Source organism: Equus caballus, chromosome 9, assembly GCF_041296265.1.
Source record: "Equus caballus isolate H_3958 breed thoroughbred chromosome 9, TB-T2T, whole genome shotgun sequence".
Classification (NCBI taxonomy): Eukaryota; Metazoa; Chordata; class Mammalia; order Perissodactyla; family Equidae; genus Equus; species Equus caballus.
In genome coordinates, this window is record NC_091692.1 from 77,370,637 (window position 1) to 77,385,414 (window position 14,778).

At 41.0% G+C, this 14,778-nt stretch overlaps 1 protein-coding gene across 2 annotated transcripts in view; it reads left to right on the forward strand.

Moving 5' to 3' along the window:
* Window positions 1-14,778, forward strand: part of COLEC10 (collectin subfamily member 10) — a 432,391-nt gene that overhangs the window by 282,668 nt on the left and 134,945 nt on the right. The gene's annotated exons all lie outside the window — the stretch shown is intronic.

Genomic DNA, 14,778 nt, shown 5'->3' on the forward strand with positions numbered 1-14,778 from the left:
GCCCCCTTCTCTGCAGATTCTGAGAGCTCGAGTAACAAGCCTTCTCATTTATGCAGGGCATTGTCTCAGAGCGCTTTACGGGGAGCACTTTGCAATCATTAATCTCCAAGGTTACACAGACTCTGTAGAAGTAGGACCTTCTCTAACTTTTGGCTGTTTGGTTCCAAAGCCCGTGCTTTTTCCCATTCACGTCTTGTTGTCTGGGAGAGTTAGCGCCAGAGAGAATCAGCAGAGGAAAAACTGAAAACCTTGTAGGCTGTCGGAAACTTTGGCCGCTGTTTTCTTCACCATCGTCATCAAAGGACGATTGGTACCTTAGTGTCCTACATACTGAACTCCTGGAACCACTGCCCCCAAGCTGCTGACTAAAGTTTGGTGCTTTGCATAAAGGGTTCTTGCTTTCCCCATCCACTCCCGCGAGTCTGAAAGTTGGACCCGATTACTTCTGAAGTCTAGTCCCATTCCGAGGTCGTGCAGTTCACCGCTTAGTTCTCCGAACTCTCTGCTCACAGATGCTGAAAAGGTCACTGCGGAGCCAGCTTCTCTATTAGGGCCAAGTGTTTGGTTACATGTCTCTTGTAAAGGGCAAATTCTGCTCTTCAGCAGAGTTCAAGGATGGAAGGTGAAGAGTGAGGAAGGGGCCTCCTGGGGGGCAAGTTTTGCCAGCAGGGATCAGAGCAAGGAGGTCAGCTCTTCCCCTCGGACTTTGAATTACAGAAGACAAAGGGTCTTATTCAGCTTTGTCTCTCCAGTACCAGAACATAACAGCTTGGTGGTTTCTTAAGTGAACCAGTGAATAAATGAAGGTCGGCGAGTGAGGACAAAATTGTAGGACCCCAGACCTGCCGCTCTTTTGAACTTCAGTTTTGACGTCTACAACCCGAGCTAGTAGCACTTAGACTTGAGTAAATCCAAATGTTAACAGTGAAGCACTATATAAATGGCAGCATTATTGTTTTTTTAGGGTCCTGTTTGTCTAGGATGTTATTTGAAGACATTTTTCTTGAAATATAGTATAATGTCAATATGCGGGAGTCAAACCTTAGAGAAAACTGAGCAAGAATTGAGGGACCTGCCCGTGGTGAGTGGTTAAGTTCCCAAGCTCCACTTGGGCAGCCCGGGGTTTCACTGGTTTGGATCCTGGGTGCGGACATGGCACTGCTCATCAGGCCGCCGTGAGGCAACGTCCCACATGCCACAACTAGAAGGACCCACAACTAAAATATACAACTACGTACTGGGGGGATTCGGGGAGAAAAAGCAGAAAAAAAAAAAAAAAGGAAAGAATTGAGTCCTGGCAGTTTTAACCCTGGGAAAGTGTCATGTCTTGCTAAGCCACAGTTTCCTCATCTGTAAGATAAAAATATCGATATTACAGAAATGTGGAAGGGAGCAAATAAAAGCATTTTTTGAGAGTGTTACATAAATGAGGTTGATCACTAATTGCGAGCATTAAATAAAGTAATGCATGTAAGACAACTGAGCACAGTGCCTGGCCTGTAGGAAATATTCACTAAATTATAGCTATGGTTGTTCAAGGGGAGTCCCTAAGATTCTGGTCTGCAAGGCCAGACACCTAGATTTGAAGCGCCGATCTGCCACATCCTAGCTCTGTGACCTCAGGCAAGTTTTACGTAACCTATTTGTGTTTCTGTTTGGTTTCTTTATCTGTATAATGATAATAATAATTGTACCTACCTCAGAGGATTGTAAAGGTTATTATGAGAATTAAATTAGATAAAACATGTAAAACACTCAGAATAGTGCCTAGCACACAGTAAGTGCTCATTAACTGCTAGCTGTTATTATTATTCTCATCTGAGGTTTTCATATGGACATTTATATGAGCACAAATGAGTCTGGATTATAAGCTCCTGAGGGCAGGAATCCTGTTTTTTTTTCCTATGGTATTCCCAGAAGCTTTTAGCTCAGTGTCTGGCTCCCTGGCACTATTCGATAAATAATAGCAGTAGCGGTGGTGGTGGTTGGCGTGTGTATGTGTATGTAGAGGGGTGAATTAGCTGTAATCTTGAGAAAAGTTGGGACACCGTTTATCTAGAGTCACAAAATAGACTGTGTATTGGCTGTGGATCTTGGGGCCGTTTATTAATCACCCTCTGACAGGAAACAGACAGACACTGTGAGTTATCGGTCATTTCATTTGTTATATTCCTGGAGCAATCTGGCTGATCCCCCGGGGTCTTCCGCTGTGACACGCTACTGTGGGCAGCAGGCCCTGAACACTGTAAGGCCGGAGTTCATCTGAAGCTTGAATTGGAATGGGCCCAGGGGTTTGGGACTGAATTGAAAGGGGGACATTTGAACACTAACTTGGCAGACTACATTCATCTTCCTGTGACAGATCCTTCACTGGCAGAGGCCATCAGTGACATTAAAGGGAGTGCCTGGTAAATTTAACCTTATGTTTCTGGGCACCAGATATGTGTCATGCTGACTTTCTAAATGACACCTCGTTAGATAACCCTCATCTTCTCTTCCTTGAACCCTTTTGAACTAGACCCCATGTTGAACACATTTTCACTGCCCATATTTCTGGTTGTCTCTACCCACATTTCAGCCACTCCTAAAGCTTAGAGAAGTGGTGCCTGAATATCAGGATTTCCCATAGGGAAAACACTTCATCTCCTTAGCACGGCAGCAAAGCACCTGCTGCAGAAGACCATTTATAATCATCGTCATAATGGAAATGCATGAAACTCAGGACAGGAATTGATTTAGGTCATTTGGGAGACAAGGTGTCCAGTGAGCTCTGAAGTGCCTGATCGAGTGTCTAGAATATCTTAGACCTAAGCTCCCTCACCTGAAAATTGGAAACACTAGTTCTGAGGTTATGTATGTGAAAGGTTATTAACTCGAAGAACAAGAATATATTCCTTGCTATTTCATTGTTATTAAAACATATCTTTCTCTGATTTCATAAGAGAAGGAAAAGAGGAGAAATATCATGCAGCTAACCTATTGATTTTCTTTTATTTTATTGTTTGCCAATTTCTCCATCAACAAACATAATTTCAACTGTATTAATATTCTAGACAAAAGCTGTTTGATTTTTAAGATGTCGTAGGCTATGTACAGACATGGATGAATGCTTTCTTTAAAAAAAAATGTATAGAAAGGCAAGGTTGTGGAGCTGAAGCACTTTCTGATTGAGTAAGTCACCAGTTGCTCAAGGATCTGCTGGAAAGTGTTGGACCAGGGTGGTTGGGGCTAGTTATGGTTCCCCACTCGATGGTAGTGTGACTCCAGCATTGTCACTCATCCACTAAAGTAGGCCTTCCATTGAAAACTGGCAATAATCAAACAATCACACCAATACATAAATATGAACAGGACTGCGTGCTACATGGAAAAAAAGTCATAGTAGGATCACCTGACCCAGTGTGATTTTAAACCAGACCTCCATAAAATGAATGTGTTAAGTAGTGGTGAAAAGATAGTGTAGGAGGGAGAGCCCTTGGGCAGGGAGGCTAGGGCGTCAGCAGACCTCGAGATGGAAGGAAGCAGGGTGTGATTTCAAGGAACTAGAAGAAGCCGAGTGTGGGTGGAGCACAGACAGCAAGGCATTGCATGGATCAAGAGGCTAGAGAGGTGAGTGGACTGTGGTCAGGCTGCAAAGTATAATTCATTCTAGTCTTTCTCCAAAGGACCATAGGAAAAACTGGAGTGTGTGAAGCATGAGAGTGACATGATCATTATAGCTTCTATGGGGTGGAAATTCTCTGAACTTCACCCTGCCAACCTCTCAGGGTCCTAGGTCCAAACAGACATGCAAGAGAAAGCCCTCTTAGACTAAAAATTACAGCAAAAATGCAAAAGTATGTTTATTAGCTTAACTACTTTACTGTTAACGCATATGGTAAAATTCCAAATGGTATTAACATGTCTTTAAGGGAGGGTAAATCTCCATTTCACCTCAGACCTCCACTGCGCCTCTACAAAAAAGACTACTGCTAGTGATTCTTGTGTGATCTTTCAGAAAGAGTTTGTCACAAACTAACACAAGTTTATCGTTAGACATCCTGTTGTTCCATGCAAAAGGAGCATACGCTATAGTGCTCCAAAGGTTGCTTTTGCCACTTTACATTGTTTCTGTTCCATACCAACATTGTGTCTGAGGTCTTCCAAAGAGAGAGCTTAATGCACAGAGTTGGTTACACCAGTTACAGAATCGCTGGGACGTCAAACAGAGAATGATGAGGCAACCAAGGGATGAGCAGCAGCATAAAGCTCTTACCTCCCCTAACTTGAACACTCAAAGAGAAGAGCTGGGGACCTGGCTCACCAGGAGGAAGCTGGAACCACAGTGGCCCTGTCCAGTGGCATCTGAGCTCCTAGGAGACAGAGTTGCTGTCAGAAACATTGGCTTTAAATCTCCCGCCAGAGCTTTCCATTAGCCAACCACAGACAGACGCCAGCAGACATGGGAACCTGGGAGTGCAGTGGGTGTTGGTGGGCTTTCCTGTGATGCTGAGAAGAATGAGGAGCTATGGATGGTCTGTGGGGGCAAACAGAACAAGGACTAGCAAAACATATATGGAAAAGTCTTGTCCCTTTTCACTGTTGCATATCCTAATGTATAAATATATTATTTATTTAATCAGTACTCTACTGATGAACAATTCAACTGTTTCTAGTATTTTTCCTATTGCAAACAATGTGTCAATGAGCATCCTTATGCATATATCTTTGCACACTTAGGTGAATGGAGTGTTTCAGGATAAATTCTTTGAAATGTAATTTCTGGGACAAAGGTATCCATGTTTTACATTTTGGTAGGTATTGCCAATTGTCTCCCAGAAATTTTACTATTCTTAATATTGATCTTACCGCTTTTGGGGAGGATAACTAAAATCAGTTAATACCACTCCCTGTGACCCATGTCACATAGTATCGGAAGGAGGACTGCAGTCTTTAAGTGGCAAGTCTGGTCTTTCAAACTTAGACCTCTGGAGAGAGCTGCTTCCTTCACGCTTCAGAGCTTAGCAACTGCCATCGGCCCTTCGAGAGCAGTGGAATGTGTCTTAGTCAGCTTGGGCTGCCACATCAAAATGACATAGACTGGGTGGCTTTAACAACAGATGTGTTTTCTCACAGTTCTGGAGGCTAGAAATCTGAGACCAGGGTGCCAGCTTCTGGTGAGGCCTCTCTTCCTGGCTTGTAGGTGGCCACCATCTCACTGTGTGCTCACATGACCTCTTCTTTGTATGTGTTTGGATCTCTTTCTCTCCCTCTTCTAATAAGGCCACCCACCCTATTGAATTAGGACTCCACCCTTATGACCTTGTTTAACCTTAATTACCTCCCAAAAGCTCTGTCTCTGAATACAGTCACATTGGGGGTTAGGACTTCAACATATGAATTCGGGAGGTAGAAGGGGACACAATTCAAGTGGTAGCAGTATAGTTCTACCATCCTCTTTTAGGACTCATAATCTCTTGTTTAATTTTCCAGGGAATTTAGGCTTTTAAAAGACGTGCTACCTAGTGCTCGATAAATGTTATGGATATATAATTATAATGTCACTCTTTTTCTCTCTCTCACATTTCTTTTTTCTTCCCTTTCTGGACTCCCTTGCTTCAAACTAATAAAATAGGCTGCATAGTTCAGGGAGTTCCAATTGATGCCTACATCGCCTTCTAAAATGCATCACCCATTTACAGGTTCTAACGTCTCTGATTGGATGAGGTTGGCGAGCTACTAGCAGGGAGGAAATCTTGCGCATTCTTTGATAAAGGCTTTTAATCAGTTCAATTACATTAAATAGCGTATTATACCCTGCCCACCTGAGCAGAGGAAGACATGGGTCAAGCTTTCTGCACGTGCAACACACATCACAATTTTCTCTTTGAAATTTCTGTCAAGGATTGTGCCAAGTTCATCACACCTGTAGGTGGGGAAGTTGGGGAAAAGGAAGAAAAATCTCAACAGACCACGACAGAGTGTCTGTTGTTCTCTGCAGCCAGAGGAAGAGACATAACTCCTTGCATATAAACACTTTGACTGTCTGCTAATCGCTCCAGTCACTTCAGCTGGGGTTTCCTGAAACTCAGATACCCATCTAATGCCTACTCAGTCCCAAGAAACTGGTTCCTTAACTAAACAGGAAGCATGTCCCAAACACTCACCTGGAGGCTTCTGAACAAATAAATGTTTCTATCAGAAGAGTGCTAGAGAATCCTGCATGCCCCACTCAGAGCACATCTTCAAAGCTCCTTCAGGAAATATGGTCATCTGTAGTGTTAATTCAAAGAATCTCCCCTCCCCCGCCCCATGCATTCTGCACCTGGCTAACGAAAATATGGTAGATAAGAACCCTTAGAACTATTCTCTTAATAGTCAGTTAGGTACTTCTATCTGGGAAACTCCCCTCCTTTAACTAAAACAAACCTTTAGAACAAAGATTTTGATGAGATAGTTTTCAGGGAAACCAGCCTGCGAGAATTGCTTTCTAAAACAAGAGTTTGCCTATAAAAGGGTTAGCCTAAAGGAGCATCTTTAGGTGAATATTAAACTAAAGAGGGGAATGAAGTTATTTAATATTAAGCTGAAGTGGTAGCATTAACAAAGCCAAGAAAGAAAGTCTGTTTCAATACAAATAATTTGTCATTCATTTATTCAACAAATATTTACTTATTACCTAGTAGGTGCCAGACACTGTACCCCTGATATAGACAGAAATAGGCCCCACACTTCTGAAGCTTATAGTCGGGTTGGGGAGAAACAATAATGAAGTAAACCAAGAAGTAAACTCTTCAGATGGTGATAAGACAATTTCAGAGAGTGATAAGACAGGTGAAGTCCATAATAGAGGTTAGTATAACGGTGTGTGGCTAAGAAGGGGCTACTTTAGCTGAGCTTCTTAGTGAAGGGCTCTCTGAAGAAGCAACTTCTGACTGGACAATGGAATGATGATGATGCTGACCATGCCAGGAAGTGGGGTCAGAGCCTTCCAGGTAGATGGAAGAACAAATGTGGTTACCCAGATAAAAAATGTCAGCGAGGTTAGAGCTAAGAGAATAAGAAGGAGATTTAAATCATATGTCGCCAGAGAGGTGGGCAGGGACCAGGCAGTGTCTACAGGGAAGGGACTTGGCAATTTAGTTGAAGCACAGTGGGAAGCCACTGGCATGCCTTAAGATGCGGATGAAGTGATTTGACATATATGCAAAAGGATCACTTTTGGTAGTAGTAATATGGCTAGAGCAGAAGCAGGAAGACCACAGGAAGCAGGAAGGTAATTGTCACCAGGACAACCAACATCAAACCCTCAGGTTCTGAGAAGCAGAAGAGTGAGTCTTAGCTCCATCATTTATATCCAAGTGTCTCCAGTCAAATCGCTTAGTTTCTCTGAGCCTCTGAGTTTCATAGCCTGTAAAATGGATATTCTAGTTACCTAATGAAGCTGTAACTACTTCATAAGGATACTAGGAGAATCAGATAATGTATGTGGAAGAGTTCATTATTCCTGAAGCACAGTAAATTTCCATTACTACTAATAAAGTATATTTCCTTGGATCCTACGTTTGAAGTTAGTGCCCAACATGTCAGAAGGATATAAGAGAACTAAATGGTAAAATAAGCAGATATACAAAAAGAAGCATTTATGTTAAGTATATACGAACTTTTACATTTTTTTTTAGTTTCTACATAATTTTCTGGATACTTAAGGTTTATTGTTCCCAAAAGTAATGATAATAATAATAAAATTTTGAATGCCTACAATTTCTAAGATACCGGGCTAAGTGTCATATTGATTAACTTACATGAAATAGATACTACTATCCTTCCCATTTTACTCAAAAAGAGGACTGGGGCTCAGAGAGGTCAAATAACTTTCACAAGATCAACAGCTATTGAATGCATTTGAGTCCAGACATTCTAATTCCAGAGTCTGTGCTTTTAACTGCTGGCTCTGCTGCTTATAATAAATTTGAGGGTTTTCTAAAACTAGAAGTCAATTTTGTCCTGCAGAAAGATTAGGTATTTGATATATCTTGGTAGTAGCCAAAGGTTAAAAGTAGGTGAGTGTTAGCTTCCTTTCTTAGATCAAACTCTGCTATATGAACAAATATTTATTAGCAAGCAGACCCCAAATGTATGTACAATGTGAACTTATACTTTATGAGCTCACAGCTCTCATCAAATTTTCGGTCTTCTGAACACAATTTACATTATAGGTTGACCTGAAACAAATGTGACAATAGCCAGTGGCAGAATGCAGCAACAATGCCTCTGTCAGGCAAACAGGTATTCCGAGAATCAGAGGTAGAATACAGGACAATTCAGGGATCCAACATAAGGCACTGATCCTAAAAATATTTCATTCCTAAATATTTTATCATTTCTGATGCTATTGTAAATGGGACTGCTTTCTTAATTTCTCCTTCAGATCATTGTTAGTATATAGAAATGCAAGTGAGTTTTGCATGTTGATTTTATATCCCGCAACTTTACTGAATTCGTTTATTAGTTTTAACAGATTTTTGGTGTAGTCTTTAGGGTTTTCTATATAAAAGATCACATCATCTGCAAACAGAGATCATTTTACTTCTTCCTTTCCAATTTGGATGCTTTTATTTCTTTTTCTTGATGGATTGTTGTGGCTAGGACTTGCAGTACAATGTTAAATAAAAGTGGTGAGAGTGAGCATTCTTGTCTTGTTCCTGCTCTTAAAGGAAAGGCTTTTAACTTTTCACTGTTGAGTATGGCAACTGAAACCACAGAAATACATCAGAGAGGAGCATAAGAAACTACTATAAACAACTATATGGCAACAAACTAGACAAGCTAGAAGAAATGGAAAAATTCTTAGAAACATACAACCCACCAAAACTAAATCAGGAAGAAGTAGAAAATATGAACAGACCAATTATTAGTAAGGAGACTGAATTAGTAATAAAAAATCTCCCAATGGACAGAAGTACAGAACCAGAGGGCTTCACAGGTGAATTCTACCAAACATTTAAAGAACTAATACACATCCTTCTCAAACTCTTCCAAAAAATTAAAGAGAAAAGGAACACTTCCAAACTCATTTCATGAGTCTACCGTTACCCTGATACCAAAACCAGACAAAGACACTTACAAAAAAAGAAAATTATAGGCCAATATCCCTGATGAACACAGATGCAAAAATCCTCAACAAAATACTAGCAAACCATATTCAACAGCACATTAAAAGGGTCACACACCATAATCAAGTGAGATTTATCCCTGGGATGCAAGGATGGTTCTACATATGCAAATCAATAAATGTGATACACCACATTAACAGAACAAAGGATGAAAATTATAGGATCATCTCAATAGATGCAGAAAAAGCATTTGACAAAACTCAATATTCTTTGAAGAAAAAAATCTCTCAACAAATTAGGTGTAGAAGGAATGTACCTCAACATAATAAAGGCCATATATGACAAACTCACAGCTAACATTATACTTATTGATCATAAAAATAAAGGGCAAAGAATTGGCTACATTCTGTGTTCCTATAAGGGTGTAGGGGGTATTAAAATACTTTAGTCTGGTGCTTATCTAATATTGTTTTCTTTATTGCCCCCAAAAGAGAAAACTTTAAGTTAATTTAACTTAAGGAGAGAAATTAAATATTAAGGCATAATATTTTTTCAGGTGGGGTTGTGTTTTGGAGGGCCATGAAACCCTTGCAATATCTCAGACTTTTTTTCACCCCATCCCTCTCAAACAAATTTTGCCCACTTGTGGGATATATCTCTCCCATTGAGAGTGCATGCTTTAGTCAATCTCGTTCCTTTAAGACCCATCATTTCACCAATGAGAGCCCATTTTACCACCATTCACCTCTTGGAAAGTGGGACTCCTGATTAAGTCAACTGTCTCCCTTTAGAGGGTAGCTTAACCTAACTAATGTGTTCATAACATCACACTATGCTGAAATATTTAAAAATAAATGACAGACATAGTAACAGGAATCCAGAACAAGAGAGTGGACAGAGAAAAGAGTTGTGTACAGGGAATAGTTCAGACCACAGTAGGAGAGAAAAGATGGGGTTTGACTCTGGAGGAATATAAACAATGTGTAAATGAAAAGCAGCCCAAATTCTGCCACTACAGTTCCTCTCAGGTACGTGAAATGGCCTTTGAAGGTTCCTATTTCTGTAAGCACCACATGGCAGTCAGTGAGAATTAGGCAGATGAGAGCAGTGGAACCTGAGAACAGTCAAGGGCACTTTTGGGTCCTGGTAGGAAGGACATTATTTATGCCATGATTTCTTCTCTCAAAAGACATGTTGCTTTTGCTGGGAGGAGTTCCAGTAGAGGCAAAGGCATGCTTACATTCCTAAACTAGACCAAGTGGAAGGCTTTTACGGTGTGGGACCAAAGGCTGGGCCTAGAAATGATAACTTAGTGGTTTTAACTACAGCTGATATGCAGCAGGAATGCTTACTTGGCAAGAGAAAGCCTCATAGTTGGGGCTTTCAAGTTCTTGAAAGCTGTGGATCAGCTGCCCAGAAAAAGTATGTAGGCTCACACAAATTCTGCAATCCATTTCAGAAGGTTCCTGGCCTATGACTCCAGTAGGGAAATTGATCTGGAATATGATGAAACTTTTTGCTGCTCAGCTTTAAAGAGATGTTTGTACCTTGGTGAATAATATGGTTGTATCATCATTTGTCACATTTCTATATTTATATTTTCTGGGTTCTTGTCCAGGATACCCGTCTCGAAATTTCAATGTTATACAAATGAGCGTTGTTTTCTCCTCGCTAGTGCATCATTATACTAACCAAGTCTATAAATGGGCTCGCCCTTTGAAATTGTGTACTCTCAGAACAGCTCAGATCTCAGGGCAGCTGATTCTGCTTGGCAGGTGTGGGATGTGTGATTGAGTCATTCTAGAATCTCAAAGAGATATTTGTTAGAGGGAGCAGCACACAGAGACTGATTCAGTAGCTCCTTGGGTTCCAAACAGCCTGGTACTTACCACAGTTGACATTTGAAGGAAGCTCCGCTGCTTCTTTAGTGGTTATCAAAAATGTAGAGGAGATGAAAGGAATACAAAAGCAGAAGTTCCAATGGGCAGACACAGTGGGAGGTGTGGAAGAGGGAGTTTTTTGTGGCCTGTTTTAAAACACTCATTTAAGATAAGGCTTAGGTAGCATGGGATGAAGAGCTGGCAGTTTAGCAGCAGATGTGGTCAAGTCCGTTGGGGCCCTTTTAGACTAAAAACAATAGAGCAGAGTGTAGCTCTGCCTCTGAAGCTGGGCTGCTTGCCTTTGAACCCTTGTTGCCGTGTTCCGTGTCCTTTCATCTCTCTGTGTCTCTGTGTCTACATCTATACAATGGAGAAGCTACTAAGAGTATTCACTTCCAAGGCTTGTTCTGAGTATTCAGTGGGAAAATACATGCAAGGCACTTAGAACAATGCCTGGCAAGCAGTAAGCTCAGTGCCTATCTGTGCTCAAATTCACTGATACATTGCTTTAGAATGATCATACCTTGTGCTGTGTGGTCACGGCTGTCTGGGCCATTGAATAGAGAGATTTTATTGTTTCAAAGAATTTTCACGCTACAGTTACTACCTATTTAAAAGTATGAACTAGATATTCAAAGCAGAAAATCTCTGGCCACCATAGCAGTCAAATCAACTGGGACACAGTGTCCATTAGTGCCTGTCATGTGTTTGGTCCTGCACAAAGCACTGAAGAAACCTACTGGAGGTGGATGTCCACACGTCTTCCTTGACTTCCATGAGTTTCTTATCTGGTCTCTTAATCAGAGTTTGGCCTACACAGTTATACATGCTTCTTAAAAAGTTACAGAAAAGAAGTGGTGCAGGATGTCAGGAGGTATAATGATGTTAAGTATGGTATAAAATATTGAGGAGTTTAGCGGGCAGGAAGGATGCATTTGAAATGGGATAAGGTATACCTGTAAAGGCTTCTTGAAAGACAAGGACTTCGAAAAATTAGCAGGCCTTTGAGAGGGAGATTCGAGAAGAAAATGGATTCCAGGCAGGAAAAATAAGGCCATTGAAGGCCCAGAGGTGGGAGTGGAGTGGAGTGTGTGTGTTGGTGGTGGTGGTGTTAGAAGAAGGGGTGCTGGAGGATGCACGGTCCCAGCAGAAGAAAACTGAACAGCACAGGTGAGAGAAGACCTTGTCATTGATGCTAAAGCTGCAGAGAAGGAAGAGGCTGAAGGAAAAGGGTGGATGATCTTGAGTGCTGAGTGCTGCTGTTATTTTATGGGCAGTGGAGGCTCAAAAGGTTTTTGAGCATGATTAGAACTGTGCTTAAGGCACCATTTGTAAACCACTTTATTCTTTTCAAAGTACTTTTTCATACTTTTTTTCGTTTTGTCGTTAGAGCAAGGCAGTGCGATACATAAAGGAGCCATTATTTGCCTCCTTTTTGCTTCATATTTCCCTGGGCATGCCATACACATTGCAGATAAAGCAGAAAGATCAAGAAATTGTCCTGCTCATGCCCAGAGAAGGATTAGGAGGAAGAGGACGGGATGATATGGACCACCTGTGGACCACTCTGCAAAGCTACTGGTTTGGAAACAAGTCTACTTTTGTTCCAAACTGTGTCAAAAGTTTAATGAGAATGATGGCCTTATTCATAAAGTGTATCCATATTGTCACGATATCTTTAATATACCTATTATTTTATAATTTAAGTCCTGAGACAAAAATCCAACATTTGTACACTGCTTTTAAGTCAACGTAACATCATTTTATCATTTAATCATTTGACTTTCCCAGTAACTGACAGGTAGATAGGTTAAAACGTGATTGATATTTCTATTATGACAAAACTAGCACTCAGAGAGGACCAGTGGCCAGTCAGAGGTGGCACAGTTAGCAAGAGATGGACTCAAAATCAAAGCAAGAACTTGAACTCCAGATTCTTTCAAAACTTCCATAGTCCATCATATTTTGCCAGCTGTTTCCGCTTAACTCAGTTAAAGCCATTATCCATCATTAGACAGTAAGCTTCTGTAGACTAAAGGGTATTTTCGGCTGTTACTAGAACTTTTCCTTGCCTGATTATTTGAGGCCTGTGGGTGGATGCCAAGATGGAAGACTACAAGTGGCTCATCTGAAACGGGGGCTGGACCTCTCTGCATGACACAGAAACTGGTCACCAGCATCAAGTGACTCTGCCATGGTTGACTTGGCTATGAGACATGTTATACTTTGTTGATTTTTTGGCCTGCCCTTCTCTCCTCCCATCTTCTACTCCCTTCACTCCAAGGCCAGAGGAGCTGGAGAATCTGACACCGGAGCTCTACCTTTTCTGGCTGGTTACCCATCTGTGTCAAAGTGGTATTGGCTTTGGCGCCCCTGTGGCTGGACTCGAGACCATTCTTGGGCAGCTGAGATGATTTCTTTCTGATGGATTCTTGACCTAGGAAGCCAGAAGAAGGTTATTTTTACTTAGAGAGACCTCACAATTTCAATGATGAGTTTGGTTTTGGACATTTTTTAATGTCCTACTCAGTCCTTAAGAAATGAAAAGGGCTAGGTCATTTTCAAAGAAGTGACTTTGCAGGTTGGCATGCCAACGAGTGGGCCTGCAGCTGAGCTCATGCTCTCCAAGGCATGTTTGTCCAAGATGAGGCAGAGAAACCAATAACCCCCCTGTTGTTTTGTATTACCTAAAAGCCAACCCTCCCACGGGGCAGAGGCGGGTGTAGATTCTGGCATTCACACAAAAATGTTGAGAAACATTTGCAGCCTCTTTAGAACCTTGCAAAGTTAACAGTTTACCATGAGAAGGGACTGCTGGAGTGGCAGATCCAAATTGAACTGAAAGGAGTAACTGCCTGTGGTGGAGATTAAGTAGTGTGATAGGGGAAAGCCCAAGATGAGTCCTGCCCTATGCATTCCATGGGATATCCTTGTGTATTCCAAACAGCAGGAATCTTCTCCTCTGAAACTATTGCCACTTAGCACTAAAGAAGTTTTGTTGAGTGAATGAATGGCTGCTCAGTGCATTCATCACTAAGACTTTAATGAAAACTTTACCATTCCCCAGAAGGCCCTTTGCTGAATACATTTGTTCTTACATTCAGTCAACAAATATTATAAAAATCTTCTAGACGTCAAGCACTGTACTATGGATATGATGGATATGACTAAGTCAGGGTTCACACGCTTGAGGAGCTTATCATCTAGTAGGGAGGACAGATAAGTGACAAACTGAAACAAGGTGAAAATGATGAGCACAGAATGCTGTGGAAGTTTATAGTGGGAGAAAAAAGTCCAGAACTGGCAAATCAAGGAGAGGGTCCAACGGTTAAAATAAACAAACAAACAGGAAATCAACTAGAAATCAATTTAGGAGTTACAGATAAAATGATAAAAGTAATGAAAACTACCATTTATTGAATATCCATTAAGTTTAGGGCCTTGTATATACATTGTTTCAAATATCCCATTTTATGATACCCATTTTCCAAATTAGGAAACTGAGACTCAAAAACTCACTTGAGTCCACACAACAAAAGATTGCCAGGGCTGAAGTTAGGATGTATCTACCACTAAAGTTACTAAATACCTTGTGACTACAAGGCTGGTCATTGATTAATATTTCAATTCTTTACCCACTTCTGTGATATTCCACTATCCCCCCATATCTAATTCCAACCTAATTCTTTCATTAACTCAAGGCACTCTCTCTTTACGCATCTTGCCTACCTTATTTTTCACTGTAACACTTGTCACAATCTAACATACAATATGCTATATTTCATCAATTCTAAGATCTCCTT